This window comes from Cynara cardunculus, assembly GCF_001531365.2.
Source record: "Cynara cardunculus var. scolymus isolate 2C chromosome LG 17, CcrdV1, whole genome shotgun sequence".
NCBI lineage: Eukaryota > Viridiplantae > Streptophyta > Magnoliopsida > Asterales > Asteraceae > Cynara > Cynara cardunculus.
In genome coordinates this window covers 25731599-25748255 of record NC_037544.1, presented here as the reverse complement: position 1 = coordinate 25748255, position 16657 = coordinate 25731599, and the positions used below count along the sequence as shown (strand labels likewise).

Here is a 16657-nt window from a genome sequence, read left to right as displayed (position 1 = left end):
GAGGTTAAGGACAGGTATGGGAGGGAAGGAACCCTTCCCAAGGGAAAGAAGGTCCATTGGATAAGACCCAAAGTTAGCAACAACCCCCCCCCCCTCCCTTTTTTTAATATATTTTTTTTACATAAAGAAGACTAGATGAAAAAGTTATAAACTCCTAAGATGAGTCTATAAATATTCATATATATAAAAATAAATAAAAACTCAGATGTTACAAAGAGCTCTTATGCTGAAGATATCAAGAGACAGAGCTCTTACTCAAAGAGCTAAGTGTCTCATATACAGAGCCCGTGCTCTACCCCGGGGAAGATCAAGACTTAAACATCAAAAGGGTTAAGTACTTGATACAAAGCATCACTCAAGACATAGAGCCTCTGAGTCTCCTACTCCTGTAGTTTGCGTGCTCGGTTCAGACTTTTCTGCAAGACTCCTAACAAAATCTAGAACGCTTGACTCAGTCTGCTCCACTTTCCAAGTAACGTGAATGCTAAGAACGCGGAACAAGAACTCAAAAGTTCGAAGTAAGGATTCTAGGAGATTGTGTTTAGCTTAGTAATATAAAAGGAGGCATCCTCCTCAAGTTACTAGTTACATGAAATTGCCAAATTAGACTATGCTCCAGAATAGAGAGTTTTTGTGAGAATACAATTAGATTGAGAGTTTTCTGTTATTACTCAAAAATCTAATAAAGCTTCTCACTTATTCAAGTCTGTTTTACATTCTTACTTTCATCTTGAATATTTTGTTAAACATTTCAGTTGCACAGCCACGATTTAATTCATACCCTGATTTTACTGTGTTTCTTGTTAATTAAGAAGAATATGGGTTCCAACAGAAGAGAACAATGATTCCTCAAGTGTTAGACCAAAAAATCTCTTAGAAAATTTTTTACCTCAAAAAGAAGACTATAACACTAACTTAGAAGAAATCATAGATCCATAACAAGATAACAAAAACTCCAAACTCATGGGTTATGATTATTAAATCCAGAGATTGTATATAATAAAGGCTTTTAGAGATAGCAACCCAGTTTTTTAATCATAGTCAAGAAATTACTCTTGAATGTATAAAAGATCAATCTAAGATAATAGACGCAGTACCAAAGAAGCTCGTAGATATTTATATAAAAAAGAGTTTGAATCTATATATCTCAAATTAATAAAAGAGTAAAATGATCAATGAGAAAATATTTAGGTATTAAAGTTTTAGTTACAAATTATGATAATAGAATCTCTAATATAGTTAAAGGAATGATAGCCAGAACCGAAAATAGATTTAATGGTAATAAATGTATTAAATATTGTAGTCCGATTTTTTTTGTTAACTATAAATTAAATATTTTACTGATCGGTGTTGAAACAAAATGGTATGAATATGTAGAACATGGAGATAATTTACTAAGAACCTTAAGAATCTTAGGAAAACGTTCTTTAACAGCAAAAAAAAATATAAAGTTTACACAGATAAAGTAGTAAATTTAATCAGTAGTTAAAGTATAAAAATGGTAAAACCAAAATAATTTTCTACAGAATTACTAATCGATTTAGATTGGAATTTAAGCGAGTTTGAAGAAAAGATAGAAAAAATTTGGATGCCTAAAGACACATTAATGTATGCCGATAGAAATGGAAAAACCAGTTTAAGATTTATTAATTATATATATGTCCCAGTTCAAGAAACTAAAGAAGAAACATAAAATAATCTGGTACACATAATTAATTGGTAATGATCGAGGTAGATAAAATAATTTTTTCGAAAGAGTTAAATATTCATTTAAATAAAAAAGAACTTTTAAAAATTAGATGATCAGTTATATTTATCTAAACAAATTACATAACAAGAATATATATATATATATATATATATATATACATTATATTATAAAACATTTGACAAAAACTCTTAAAAACCAAATTTTATGTGTAAGGTACTGTTTATTAATGCGTATTACTTAAAACTCTAGATTGCAAGTAGATTGTACGTAAGTACAACTTATTAAAGCTCCATATATGAATTCGTGTAACTAACTGCAGATAAACATAATCAAATACATGATAAACATCTCATTTTAAATATAAAAAATCTAAAATATAATTAGAATAATTATTGAGTTCAAACAAAATACTTAATTATAATATTTATAAAATATTATATTATTAAACCAAAAATAAATTATTTCGTTATTAAACTTAAATTAAATTATAATTAAAAAATAAATTAAATAAAAAATAGAACTTTTAAATAGTTGATTTGATATTAATATTGATATATATTTTTTTCAAAATTTTATGATATTTTATTCAAAAATAAAATCATTATTGCTTTATTAAAAACACATAAAATTGTATTATAAAATCGACAGAGACAAATAATAAAATAGAACATTAAAATCGAGATGTGTCCCACTGCATTACGCGAATACTCTTCTAGTATATATATACATATATATATATATATATATGGTTTATTTCAAATACAACATATCGTATTTGTACAACCAATGCAACCCAATAAATTGAAATATTTATGGAATTGATTAGAGTTCATTTATTATGATTTAAATATTTATGCAAGATGAATACGGTTCATTAATTATGATTAATAATTTATATTAGGAAATAATCAAAACCTTTATAAAATCACATATTAATAAAATGAAATGGACGGTTGAGGTTGGGTTGTATTAGTTGCACAAATGACAAGAGTTGTATAATAACCAACCTATATATATATATATATATATATATATATATTATGATAAAAGTAAAAATATTAAAATAGGTTGTAGTCCAGGATTTCCCTCCCCAAGGATTATAGTCTTGAAATACCTGCCTAAAAAAAAGTTGGGATGGTTTTGCCAAATCAGGTTGTAAGTCTGGGAGTATGGAATATTTCTTAAATAATTTTCTATGTAGTTGACAAATGTAGGATTACCAGAAATACTCATACAAATGGTTTTCACCAGAAAATGCACATGCTTCGTTCATTGTCAGATTAGTCATTACGAATTGCACTTGGTTCTTTTCACTACTTAAGTTCAAATTATTTTTTATCAAGTTGGTTAAGACGAAAATTTGTGCATTGAAGACAATGATGACATCTACTGTAGGTTTTCTGTATTCCGACATTATATATAAATACTAAGTGAAATGAACCTATGAGGGTCGCACACATGGAATAAGTATGTCTTGAACTTGATCATTTTGATCATTAGCCATATCATGTAATATAACACAAGATAATATTATTGTAGTAGAGTAATAATTATAAAGTTGTATGTGTAATATGTAATTATGATAATTACGTCATTTAGGCTTAACGAAGATAATTAATTAGGCATCAAAGCCCAAGTTATTTAAATGACGTTTTATTTAAATCCTAATAAGTAATTAATTATTGATTTAATAATTAATTATGTTATTGAGGCCTTAGGACCGAAAATTTGTTAAATAAATGAGTTCCGACCAATATATGGAAATGAGGGGGTCTTTAAACATTGTTATATTTTTTTGGATTAACCTGGATATCCAACCAGCTATGCGAGCAGACTAATCTCAGGGTGACCATCTGCTTTGCAGGTAGCCCAAAGTCACCGCATTTGAACCTCGGTGGTCACAAGGGGATTTTTGTTCCTTCTTGGATTTGAACCTGGGACCTCCAAGCACTTTTGACCTTTGGAGCCAAGCTCAAACCAATTAGGCATTTTTGATCTTTGGAACCAAGCTCAAACCAATTTGCCTCCTCCCTTCATCTCCTTTCCTTGGGCGACGTCATACACACACAAGAAAATCGATTTCTCTTGTGTGGTTTTGGTCCAACGGGGTAGCAACCTGTTAAGGATTGAATAATATTCACATGTAGATGCCGTTAAAGGAGCCTATGTTGGTGTATCATTCTTCAACCTTCTCGCCATCAATCGTTGAAGTAGTTTTCTTGAAACACCCAATGGTTGATTTTTGTCTATATTACATATGCTTCGGATCCAAGCTTTAAAGGGTTTCACGGTTACTTTTGTTTTATGTTTTTATGTTTACAGTTTCCATTGCGTTTATGTTATCCCGTTTAAACCTTATAGTGGTATTAGAACCCCTTAGCTATGTTCATATATGACAGAAAGTTGGGTGAAAAATGGTCAAAACAGGAAAATCGCAAAATTGCGCCCGATTTGGTTGTTTACGGTTTAGGCTGTCGGGTGGGCTCGGCCTAACTGAGGCTTCAGCCTCCTTGTCTGCGCCAGTTTAACATGTCTTGGGGCGGTTTCATCTGGCCCTAGTCGTTGTTCCGATCGACAGCCCGATACAAAACTATAACACCCTATAAGGTAACACCTCAAGGCTCAATCCTCCTAGTGACTACTTGGCAAGTTTCATCCAAACATAGGACTCCATGACATATCCAGTTAATCCACGTTTAGATAATCTTTCATACCTTATGTCATATAAGTTTCCAAATAGGGTCATGGATTCATCCAACTCATGAGACTAGTATTTATAGACAATATCCAACTTTGAGTCAAAGTCCCAACAACTATGATTTTTTTCATAAATTACCGATATGATGAACCAAATCCATAATAAACTAACCCAATAGGCATTTAACACATAAAGATTCAATGTCAGGACCTCATTATGAATATTTCCCAAAATGCATAGAACCTCATAAAATAAGAGCATCAGAGCAAATCACCAAATAATTGAGTAATACTTGAAAATAAAGCTTGTAATAGCATCAAAAAAGACATTTAAGCATGTATCTAGTTTTACAAAACATTTAAAACTCACATACTAGGTTTTTAGAGAAAATCTATAAAATGGCAAAACACTAGAAAATGGTGAGGATATTGAAGCTTGATCACCAGGTCTTGGTTCTTTATAAGAACAATATATGAAGTCTTGGATCTTCAGCAACAAACCACCATTAATGTAGCTCTTGGTTAGAATTATGTGAGAAGAGAGATGAGGTATAGGAGTAGGTGAGGGAGTGATGTGCATTGATTATTCAATGTGTAAATCACCTAATTCTTCACTTTTAGGTAGTTTATTTTGCATTTCATCCCATCGTTGAATTCTTTTATTATGTTATTTTCTATTTGTTGTTCCATGGAGCTGAATTAAGTGATTTACCTTTTTTGGCACCAAAGGAATATGGCTAAACATGAACTTGTGTTCAGGCTGTTGTATGTTGCGGCATTATGCTGCTGTGTGTTACTTGTATACGAATTTTTGGAAATTTTTTGGATTCGTCCATGAAGATTCTAGATGTCAAGCTTCCGTGACCCGGGGATAATATTTGGCTACTTTTTGCAAAGATTCTAGAGAGTTGTACCTGGTTGTACTTAGGATAACTTCTTTAAAGTGTACATTTGTACTTTATGTTTGACTTTATGTACTTTGACACTCAAGTTAGATTGTTGTCTTTTCCTTCATTATCCTCGTATAAATAGAGGCTCCTAGGACTTTTCTTTTCATCATTCCAATTGGTTTACATCTGACTTAGTACTTCAATTCAAGTTAATTCAATAACTTCTTTTATATTCTTGCACTTTACATTCTGTTGCTATAACATTGCATTATGTTTTTACTTTCTTTACTTTCCTGAAATTTACTTTCCGCTATTTACATTCAGTCATTTATTTTTATGTCTTTACTTTTTGTCATTTACATTTCTTGTTATTTACTTTCCGTAATGAGTAGTTAATTCCATTAGCTTAGGTGAGACAAAAGATGAGATTTTAATCTGAAGGAAAGTGGATGTTGTTTCCCAATAACAATGTTCCATTATTTCAAGTTTTATAAAGGTAAAAACACTTCTTAACGATTTGATCGTTTTGAAAGTGTTAAAATGTCGTGGACTCAGGAATGAACCATTGAATGCACATCAATTCTGAATGATATGGGAAGTAGACTTGGAAGAGTTACTGATAAAAGAATTTGTCATCAATATTTTTCAAATTGATTATTCTCGACAGGTTGGTTGCTTTTCAAAATGTTAAAGTTATGATAGACTCATGAATAAGCTACTAAGATCACACCGACTTGAATAATACGTGAATCTACTCGAAAAGTGATTTTTAGACAAAGGAATTTGTCAATCTATATATTTTAAGGATACCGTCTGTCACTATTACTCGTCCTGATACCATATAAGAATATGGGTTGAAAACTATAGTATCAATGCAACGGTGGAAGGCCAGAAGTAATATCCTTAAAATAGATGGTGGAATTCGTTATAGTTGATTGCATGTTGTATCATTGCTACAACATTGTCTGCTGGAATTTGTGTTTATGTCTGACACAAGTCTTACACCCATGATACCTTTATTTATTATGTTATTTAAAGCTATTAATTCAAACCCATCGAAGTTTTCAAAATTGCCATCTAAAACCGTTTCTTTTATTAGACTTTTATTATGATTTTACTACAATCTCCGTGGACGATAACATATACTTTACCGTTTTATTACTTGAAAAAGACGATATTGGAACATATTGTAAACTTGGTTTGTGGTTCCTTTGATATGTCTAAGGTTGTGTACAAACCTCCTACCAAGTTTTTGGTGTCGTTATCAAGGATTGGTAAGCTAAAAGTTCTTTTTAAGAGTAAAATAAAAGATTTGATTTTTCTAACACCGTTTAGTCACCTGGAAGTGGTGTATGCCAAGGATATATCGCAAGAAGTTTCCCGATATTGAGAGAACATTCCGCCAAATAAGAAGGGCACAAAGAGCATTTTCTGTTCTACTCCCTCCCAATATGGCGTTATGTTACACCCCACTAAAGCGGAAACACGAGATGTAACAGGCAAGCGAGTCACAACAACAATTACTAAATAACACCTTCCAATTTTACAAAATAAAACGAGTTTAATATCATAACCAAATTTTTGGATAAATACATCTTTTACAAAAACTTCCATTTCGAACTTAATCAGTTTTGCTACGAGTGTGCTCCCAAGGTACTACAATTCTTACTTGCTACCTGAAAAGCATGGAACATAAAACGAGTCAACTACAAAGAGTTGGTGAGCTCACGGGTTTTCACATGCATAAAACATTTTAATGCATAAACCAAATATTTGCAAACTTATGCGAATCTTTTGCACTTAATAAATGTAAATCATTCACGATGTAAAAACTTGAGACGTTACTGAGTCTTACCTGACCAACTTGCCCCATTATTTTACGAACGACCATAAGTAGCCCGTACACTTACTTAGGTCCCACAGTTCGTAGATGTACTAATTCAGCGGTGGTCCAAATTCCACATGATTAGACAAGAAAACATAGGTAATGTGCATCCCTTTTTGGGTGGGACTGTCAACACAATAGCGGCTATCCAAAATACCACGGCTCGGGGATGTACCCGAGTTAACAAGTAGCGTTTACGGACGGGGACTTTATTTGGAAAATATACTCCCAAGCACATCAATTTAGCATTTATTTCAAAGTGCAATAACAGTCAATATGACATAATAAATTTGACTAAACAGTTCTTTAGTCCGATGGTATCAAACAAAGCTTGACTAAACAGTTCTTTAGTCCAATGGTTTCAAACAAAGATTGACTAAACAGTTCTTTAGTCCAATGGTTTTAAACAAAGCTTGACTAAACAGTTCTTTAGTCCAATGGTTTCAAACAAATAACATGCATAGTTTGCTTAATCTCATGYTTTYCCCCCAAAACAATAAACAAAGCATTAAAAGTGGGGCCGTGAGAACTCACAAGTTTAGAGGTGAATATCCAAGATGATGACGACTGAAGCTTTCAACGCCCGCCCTAACTTCCTAAACAGACCAACAACCAGAACTAAAATCACTTATGGGTTCATGACAAAGATAAAGTCAGGTTGCATCCCATGCAATGCCATCGAGTTTTCATAAATTAAAGTTGATATTTTATTATTTATTTTAAGAATAGCCCAAAAATTATATATTAAAAGAAATCGAAATCCTTTACTCAAAAGCTGACTTTTGGACAGATTATACATTATGTTCCAAATATTTTTGGGTTTTACCAATCACTAAAAGTAGAACCTTTCAAAAGTCATTTTTAGGTCCACTTTTTACATCATTCCAAATCATGAGCTAAGCCGACATTTTTCAAATACCAAGAAATTTGAGTGGGTTTAAGTCCCTCATTAATATCCTACAATCTCGAGTTATACAACCCCCAAAACAGATTGCACATTCTACGAGTGACAGCCTTTTTGGGGTCTAAACTCATCATTTTTCAAGAATTTTAACACCACTTTCAAGATAGCAAAAATAAGTAAAATCTCCAGAAAGATTATTTCCCGATTCTATTGAGTTTTTGAGGGAGATAGGGTAGATTAAAGATACATGCAAGAACCTATCATACTCCGAAGTATACCTTTCATGAATAAACTCTATATGCAAAAGATTTTTCCCCTACTTTAGTAAAGATATGAGAATATGGATCATAGATTATCGTCCATTTGAAGACATTTTCATGTCTGGGACGCATAATCTCCCCCCTCATACTTTCCAGAAATTTGTTGCAAAAATCGAGATGTAGGAGAAGAAGGATAAAGACTTTTAATGATTTGCAAAAGTAAGATAACTAGTATCATACCATTTTCTAGTAATCTTGGGAATCTTCAAGATTGACAGAATTCCTAAGCTTGCTTGATGATGGAATCGGCTGGAGGGTGATTGATTTTTAGAGAGATGAAAGATTTTGAAGCTAACGATATTTTGGAAAATGAGAGTTTTTCAAAAGGAGTGGAGTATTTATATGAGGATTTTTAAAGAAGGAAATGGGCTGGCCCTTCAAGGCCCAAACCCAATAAAACTTTTTATTTTTCCAAATAAGAATAAACCCACTATAATTTTACCCAAATATTAATAAAATGACTTACTAAATTCAAAACTCCGTCTTTTAATAAATTATGTGGACATTCAAATGAGACTTTTGTATTTTAAATTTTTAAAAGTTTATAATATCAACTTTATTTTATTTGGAACGTTTCTAAAATATTTGGCATTACACAAGTTAACTTTATCAGTTGTCTGCTGAGGCGTGATCTTCCAAGCTACACTTGGGAACTAAATCAGATGTACTCTAACCACCATGACTAGATCCTGATAAATTTATAATTCTAAATATAGGATCTATAAAGTGCTAACCTAAGGCTCAGAAATGACCGAATGTCACACGTTACTTCCCCCACTTCTTGAAAACCCACCGCCACCACTGCCACTTTTTGAAAATCCACCAAAACACCCTTTTCAACCAGGTCTACTAAATCAAGATGATGTAAATGATGACACAAAATCTGAAAATAATGATCAACCAAGGGTTCAAGCTCCAAATATAAATCTTTCAAATTTTAAAAATGGAAGAATCATGGACTATGCTATCCCTGATTTTGAACAATTGAACTCGGGGATAGTTAGACCTTATATGACAACCCTCCATTTTGAGCTAAAACCCATCATGTTCCATATGTTGCAAACAATTGGAAAATTTGTTGGATTATCATCGGAAGATCTGAACTCACATTTAAAATCTTTTATGGAAATCATTAATTCTTTCATGATTCGGAAGTGCCTAACGACGCTCTGAGACTTACTTTGTTTTCATTTTCTTTATGGGATCGGTCAAAGTCATGATTGAATTCATTACCACCAGGCACTGTACCATCATGGAACAATAAGGATGGAATTTTTTTGTGAAAATATTTTCCACCCACCAGGAACGCTAAGTCAAGAATGAAATTTGTCTTTTTAAACAATTGGAGAATGAAGTTGTTACTGATGCATAAGAGAGGTTCAAATAGCTATTAAGAAAATGCCCTTACCATGGAATTCCTTACTGTATTCAACTTGAGACATTCTACAATCTCCTACCGCTTCTCCTACATTGACTGGTCATAGCATAATAGGGATCCTGGAAGATCTCTAAACCAAAAAGACGGACCTTCTTCCATCCTCCGATGCTCTGCTTCCAAAGAGATGCCTCATCAGGTGGAGGGGATGTTGGGGTCTTAACTATGTTGTGACGAAATCTTAAGATCTTGAGATCGATCGTATGGTTTACCAAAACAAAAACCAGTGAGCTTATATTTGTAGACATTTCAGCAGCTTAACAGATATAAATCAAACATATCCAATGCAGGTGGTAATAGGGAGGCGGTAGTGTCGAAGGCATAGTGGCAACAAAACGGTGGCGACGACGGTGGTGGTCGACGCCGGTGAAACTTGTCTTCTTTCTCCACTCGGTAGAAACGGATCGATTTAGGGTTAATCGTACGATTTGGGGCTAGGGTTAATCGTTCGCCCGATTTTCTATCAAAACTTTCTAAAATCATAGACGAATTTCCGAGGAAAATTCCATCGCTGAAACCAATGTTTTAATTCTTTTCATTAAGTTTATTAAATTATTATTATTATTATTTAAAATCGCTTAATTAATTATTAGATATTCATTATTTAGTAATTTATTAAAAAGTTAATTAGTAAATAACAAAATAATAAATAATCTTTAATTATAAATTATTAAAGAACGGATTAATTTAAATTAATACAAAATTAATTAACCGATATAACCCAACAAAAACCAATAAAACCCAATAAAACCGAATAAAGCACAATAGATCTATCACGGTCCATTAAGATCAATTAAACCCCAATATAACACATTAAAACCTAAGAAACCCATTAAAGCCTAATGTCAGGGATTAAATCCCAATAAAACTCATTGAATTCCAATAAAAACACATTAAAACCCAATAAAACTAAATAAAGTCCAATAAAGTCTAATAGATTTATTAAAATCCAATGGAACCCTTTAGAATCCAATAGATCTATTACAGTCTACTAAGATCCATTAAGGCCCAATTGACCCATTAAAGTCTACTAAAATCCATTAAAGCCCAATATAATCCATTAAAACCCAATAAAGCTGAATAATTCCCAATAAAGCTCAATAAGTTCATTAAAGCCCAATAAAACCCTTTAAAACCCAATAAAATCAAATAAAACCCAATAGATCCATTACAGTTTAGTGATATACATTACAACCCAATATAGCTCATTAAATCCCAATATAGCCTATTAAAACACAATAAAACGGATTAAAGCCTAATAAAACTCATTAAAGCGTAATTGATCCATTAAAGTCCACTAAGACCCAATATATATGCATGTGATGTCTATTAGATTCGATAAGACCACTAAGACCCTCAATAGCTCATTAAGACCCATTAAGATCCATTATAAGCCAATAAAACCCTTTATGACTTATTAAGGCCAACACCAATGGTTACTTATTTTCTATTTGTATGCAATTACCAAAAAACACAAACATACACATTATTATCTATGCATTCACATATACAGATACATGTATATATACATATATAACACATATACAACACACACATACACATTATCTATATATTCACATATACACATGCATATAAACATATATACAACACATATACACATATCTACAACAATATATACATAGATCAAATCATGGTTAGCAACCAACAGACACATACACATCATGTATACTTATGTATAACACGGACCAACAGATAATATAACACATACACATGTATAGATATAACACACACACACATATATATATATATATATATATACACATATAACACAAACACATACACGTACACATATAAATGAGAAAATAAAAAAAATTCCTCACTAATTAGCATCAAATTAAGGAATGCCACGTGTTCGTCGCTAGTCCGACGCTTAGCGACAGATTAGAAATGGATTAACCAAAACTAATCAAACTTCCAATCTAATATTTCTAACACAAAAACATAATCAAATTCAAGATTCTACTATGAAATACCTCAAGACTTTATCTATTAAAAATCAACAAACCAAAACTCACATTTTTCATCCAAAAATATGTATACTAATCCCAAATCAAAACTCTAATCTATAAAAGAGCATGTAAGCAACTTCCAAAAAAAATGGAGATTACTAGATACATACCTCAAAGATTATGACTCAAACCTACAAAATCTTCAATCCATAGCTTGATCTTCCTATGAATTTGAGATTGAAACAAGAGATGAAGGAAGAGGTGAAGGAACCGATTTCTTGAAGTCTAGAGCTGAAAAAATGAATAAAAGATATAAATTTCCATCTTTTTATATTTGTCAAACTTACATAATTAACCCCTCAAGTTCCACTTATTTCAATTTTAACCCCAATTAGAGAATTCTTCACATTCTTAGTCCTAAATCAAATTGGTTCACATATGTTTAACGCCCAGTATACCATTTTCATAACAAATTAATCCGGTACAATACTAGAAGCAACATATACGAGCTTCTATTGCTTGAATGTTGATTTAAAAAAAAATTCTAAACTTTATACGAAATAAATAATTAAAAGAATCGGATATTATACTAAAAGATAATTGACTATTAGGTAAATGATTAATTAAGTTATTGAGGCCTTAGTGCTAAAAATTTGTTAAATAAATGAGGCATGGCCCATGTATGGAAAGAAGAGAGTATTTATATATTGTTATGTTTAGGGTTTAAGGAAATAACTTTTGCCTCATCCCTTCCTTTCCTCTCCTTGGAGACATACAGACACATAAGGGAATCAATTTCTCTTGTGTGGTTCTTGGTTTAACGAGCTAGCAACCGGTTCAGCATTGAAGCATATTCACGTGTGGATACGGGTAGAGCAGACATACGTTCGTCTCTTATGCTCCAACCTTCTCGTCATCAATTGTTAAGGTAGCTTTCTTGAAACACCCAATAGTTGATTATTGTCCTTACTACATATGCTTTGGATCCGGGCTTTAAAGAGTTTCACAATTACTTTAGTTTTATGTTTTTATGTTTATATTATCTTTGTTGCATTTATGTGATTCCATTGAAACCCTACATCTACACCATGGAGCTCCCGATACATTCTTGGTAAAAAGTGAATGGGGGTTCGGCCATTCAGTATTGTTGTTGGCAACCTTCTCGAGAATATTGTACCCCTCGTTATATGTCCTAGCAGTAAAAGATCCACCGACTATAGCATCAAGGACACTTTCAACAAAAATGGAAATTCCATTATAAAATGTCTCCAACTAGATTCAATAGGGGATTCCATCATATAGGCACTTCCTTAGAAGTTCCTTGAATCTCTCCCAAGCATATGAAAATGTTTCATCAACCCCTTGCTGAAACAGAAAATTTCATTTCTGAATTTCACATTCCTCGTCGGAGGGAAGTATTTTCTTCAGAAATTTCTCAGCAAGATTGGCCCAAGTAGCTATAGAATGGGGTGGTTGAGAGTTTAGTTAGGCTTTAGCTCCATCCCTTAGTGGAAAAGTGAAGATCGTTAGCTGTAATGATTCATTGTAATGATTTGAAAGAGTTCGCAATTTCTAAAAATGATTTCAAACGAGTGTGGATCTTCCTATAGTAATCCACCAAATTGACCTATTGCTTGAATCATATGGAAGATTATCAGTTTTAACTCAAAGTCTAATGCGATGTTGCTTGGTCTAAGAATCCCTGAATTTAATTGATCAAATTCGGGTGTTGCATAGTTTCGTATTCCTCTTTCCATGTCATCGGAATTTTCACCGTATTTTGCATAATTGGTGGTAGTTGATTTTTAGGGTTTGGTCCTTCTCCAACGTCACATATAGTGTTAATAAGAGGAGATTTCAGGTATTCTCTTCTACCTCTTCGATATCCCCTACCAGTTCTTTCAATTTCTAGATCTAGAGAAAAAAGTTCACTGTGTTGTAATCATGGCATACAACACGAAAAAGTTCTAAATAGAACACGTGAATCTGGCTCGAGTAAAAACCAATATCTTAGGATGAAAAATCACGTCAGTCCTCGACAGCAAGGCCAAAACTTGATAGCTAAATATATACACACAAATATGGCATAATAGTGGTATAAGTGCATCCTAATTACTATGTTTGTCTTCAACTGTGAAGTACCAAGATCGCATCATAGTGACTGGTTTTTTCTAAGAATATGAGATTTCCACAAACTTCCAGTGAAAATTTGGGTTTTACAAAAAAATTCAGCTTTTATAATGATTTGATGATCTAACAAGTAATAAAAAGCGAGTATGGGTGCAAGCTTTTTCCTAAGAGTTCGGTTGTAACTATATGGTTGAAACAACGAACCATACAAAAACCTTTCACGATTTCTTTCTCTTGAAAGTAAAATGTTGGGATGTTGCCAGGTTCAGTCATAAAGTGACCACAAGTGCGAACTTTCGGTTTGCCAATTTTACTAAGTAGATCTCGAAAATTTAAGTTCCACCGGTATGGAGAGATGCACATATTTCTATGACAGGCCAACTCGACCGACATCCTGAACCATAATGAATTATGTAAAAACCCATATCTCTATGTGATTGTTGAAGATTTTCTCAACCCTCATTACATCATTCAAGCCGTACTTTGAATCCACCCATATTTGGGTCAAAGATCTAATATAACATATATAAGTGATTGACTTTCCAATTTTAGTTAAAGCTTCAATTTGAGTGACCAAACCAAAAAGTTAGCAAAATATGATAACACCTAAGTGTTATATACTATCTCTGAGGTTTGGTTTACATCCCTACCCAGGGAGGGTTATCTCGTGTTTAAAAGAAAAGACATAGTATAAGAATAATCACTTACAAAAACTGCATTAAGATAAAGTCGACACTATGGCAAAAAATATCGCAATGATGGTACAAAAATAAAAATACTAGAAAGTAAATTACAACTTAGCTTTAACCAAAAGGAATACAAGATTACAGTGAAGAATTACTTTTCAACATATACTCCACATCCAAGTATGCTCCAAGATGTTTATCTAAGCTCCTTTATATAGGTAGAAGAGAAGAGAGAAGTTGAAAGTGACTTAAGAGAGAAGAAAGTGACCTCTCAAAAGTTGTCTTTTTACTCCCTTTGTCTTGACTCTCTTTGTCCACATCTCCTCCTCTTTCATTACTTCAGGTTTGACTCATGACATAGCCATCTCTAGATTTCACCATTTTGCAATAAAAATCGTTGCTTGATCTTTAAGGTCACTGCCACAACAGTGGTGACATTTGTGGCCACAATGGCAGACCAACACACAAATTCCAGTTTTCCAACTTTTCTTACCTTTATAACAATTTAGACGAAGGAAGGAGTGAAAAGATCAAATGGGTATTAAAAGGTCAAAAAGGGTTTATAAAAGGTAATATAACTTCAAAATTGAGGGTTATCAGAAGCTGAAGAGACGTATAGATATCTGGAAACATTTTTAAGGAGAAATTACAAAAGCTATGTTTGAAGCATTTAAAAGAGAATGTTTGATAGAATGTAATCATTTAAAATCCTTAGGTAGTAATCCTTATAACTTTATTAGTCAAATACAAACATTAGCAATAAGCTGAACATTAACAATAAGCTGACCCAAACTCTGTACGGGTGAATGTTCAAAAAAAAAATACAAAAGAATTAAACCAATTAAGTTCACACCATTGGACTAGAGGTAAAAAGGTCAAATAAATTAAATCATTATGTATATTTAATCGCTATAGAAAGAAATTGTGATAACTGGATCCTGGTTATCACCCAAGGTAATTAATGTGTGATTATTTTATTAAATGATTACGTGATAGCATGATAAATTGATACGTTTGATCATGCTAGTATGTGAATTTGTGTATTAACTGGATATATATGTATATATATATATATATGGTATATGTGAATATATGCATAGGTATATATATATATATGTATGATTATACACACATGCATATTATGAATGCATGGTGTGTGGATGTATGCATGTGCATGAGATGAGTTAGCATGGGAAGGGGGCTGTTTAGCCGACCTTCCAATTTTAGAAAGTACAAAAGGAGGTTGACGCCTCCATATTTCTCTTCTTGCCTTTTTAAAAATTTGAGCGATTTAAAGATTAAGGAAGTTGACCGGATTGTAAGTGTCTGATTTCAAGAAGGCTATTTTCAAAAGGCTTGTTAAGGTGAGTGATTTCTAAACCTTTTTGCATAAAAATTGTTACTGGCTTTACTTAAATGTTATTTATTATTAGAAAGAAATCAGTTATTTGCTTAACGGTTTTATCCGGGTAAAGGTTGATCGGATTAAGTTTAAATCGGACAAAGCTTGTCCGGATTATTTATAAATCGGTCAAGGGTTGGGCAATTAAGCCTTAAATCGCTCAGGTGTTGAACGGTTTAGTCTTAAATCGGTTAAGTGTCAAGCGGGTTATGATTGATAAGAATGGTTAACACTTTGAACTGAGAAGTAGGAATACGATCATGTGGTGACATGATTATTTTAAATCGGTCAATCTTTGAACGATGTATTGTCCGGACTTGTTATCCGGACAAAGGTGTTAGAATTTATTCCAAGTGTTAAATCGGACAACCTTGGGCGATAAGTTGTCTGAATGATTTGGTAAACCGGCTAAGACTTGACCGGAGATGAAGTCTAGCCAAGCCTAGGTTGACCGGATTTGAGTTGTGCCTTGTGTTTAAATGATAGAAATTGTTATTTTATCATAAAATGAAGATTTGATATAAATGATTTTGGATTAATAATAATTCCAWTRGYTGYGGTCTATTTGGAATTGTTTTATGAAAAGTTTTGATGAGGAAATAAGGGTGGCATATCAAGGAGAGGTGT

The 16657-nt window shown here is 32.6% G+C and overlaps 2 non-coding genes across 2 annotated transcripts; one reads left to right on the top strand and one right to left on the bottom strand.

The window, feature by feature from the left end:
• Positions 1-9718: 9718 nt before the first annotated feature.
• On the bottom strand, positions 9719-9823 carry LOC112501371. Its single transcript, XR_003067501.1, has one exon. It is a non-coding gene; the product is annotated as a small nucleolar RNA R71 (small nucleolar RNA).
• A 3277-nt stretch (positions 9824-13100) lies between these two features.
• LOC112501369 lies at positions 13101-13206 on the top strand. The gene has a single exon (XR_003067499.1). It is a non-coding gene; the product is annotated as a small nucleolar RNA R71 (small nucleolar RNA).
• The last annotated feature ends 3451 nt before the right edge of the window (positions 13207-16657 follow it).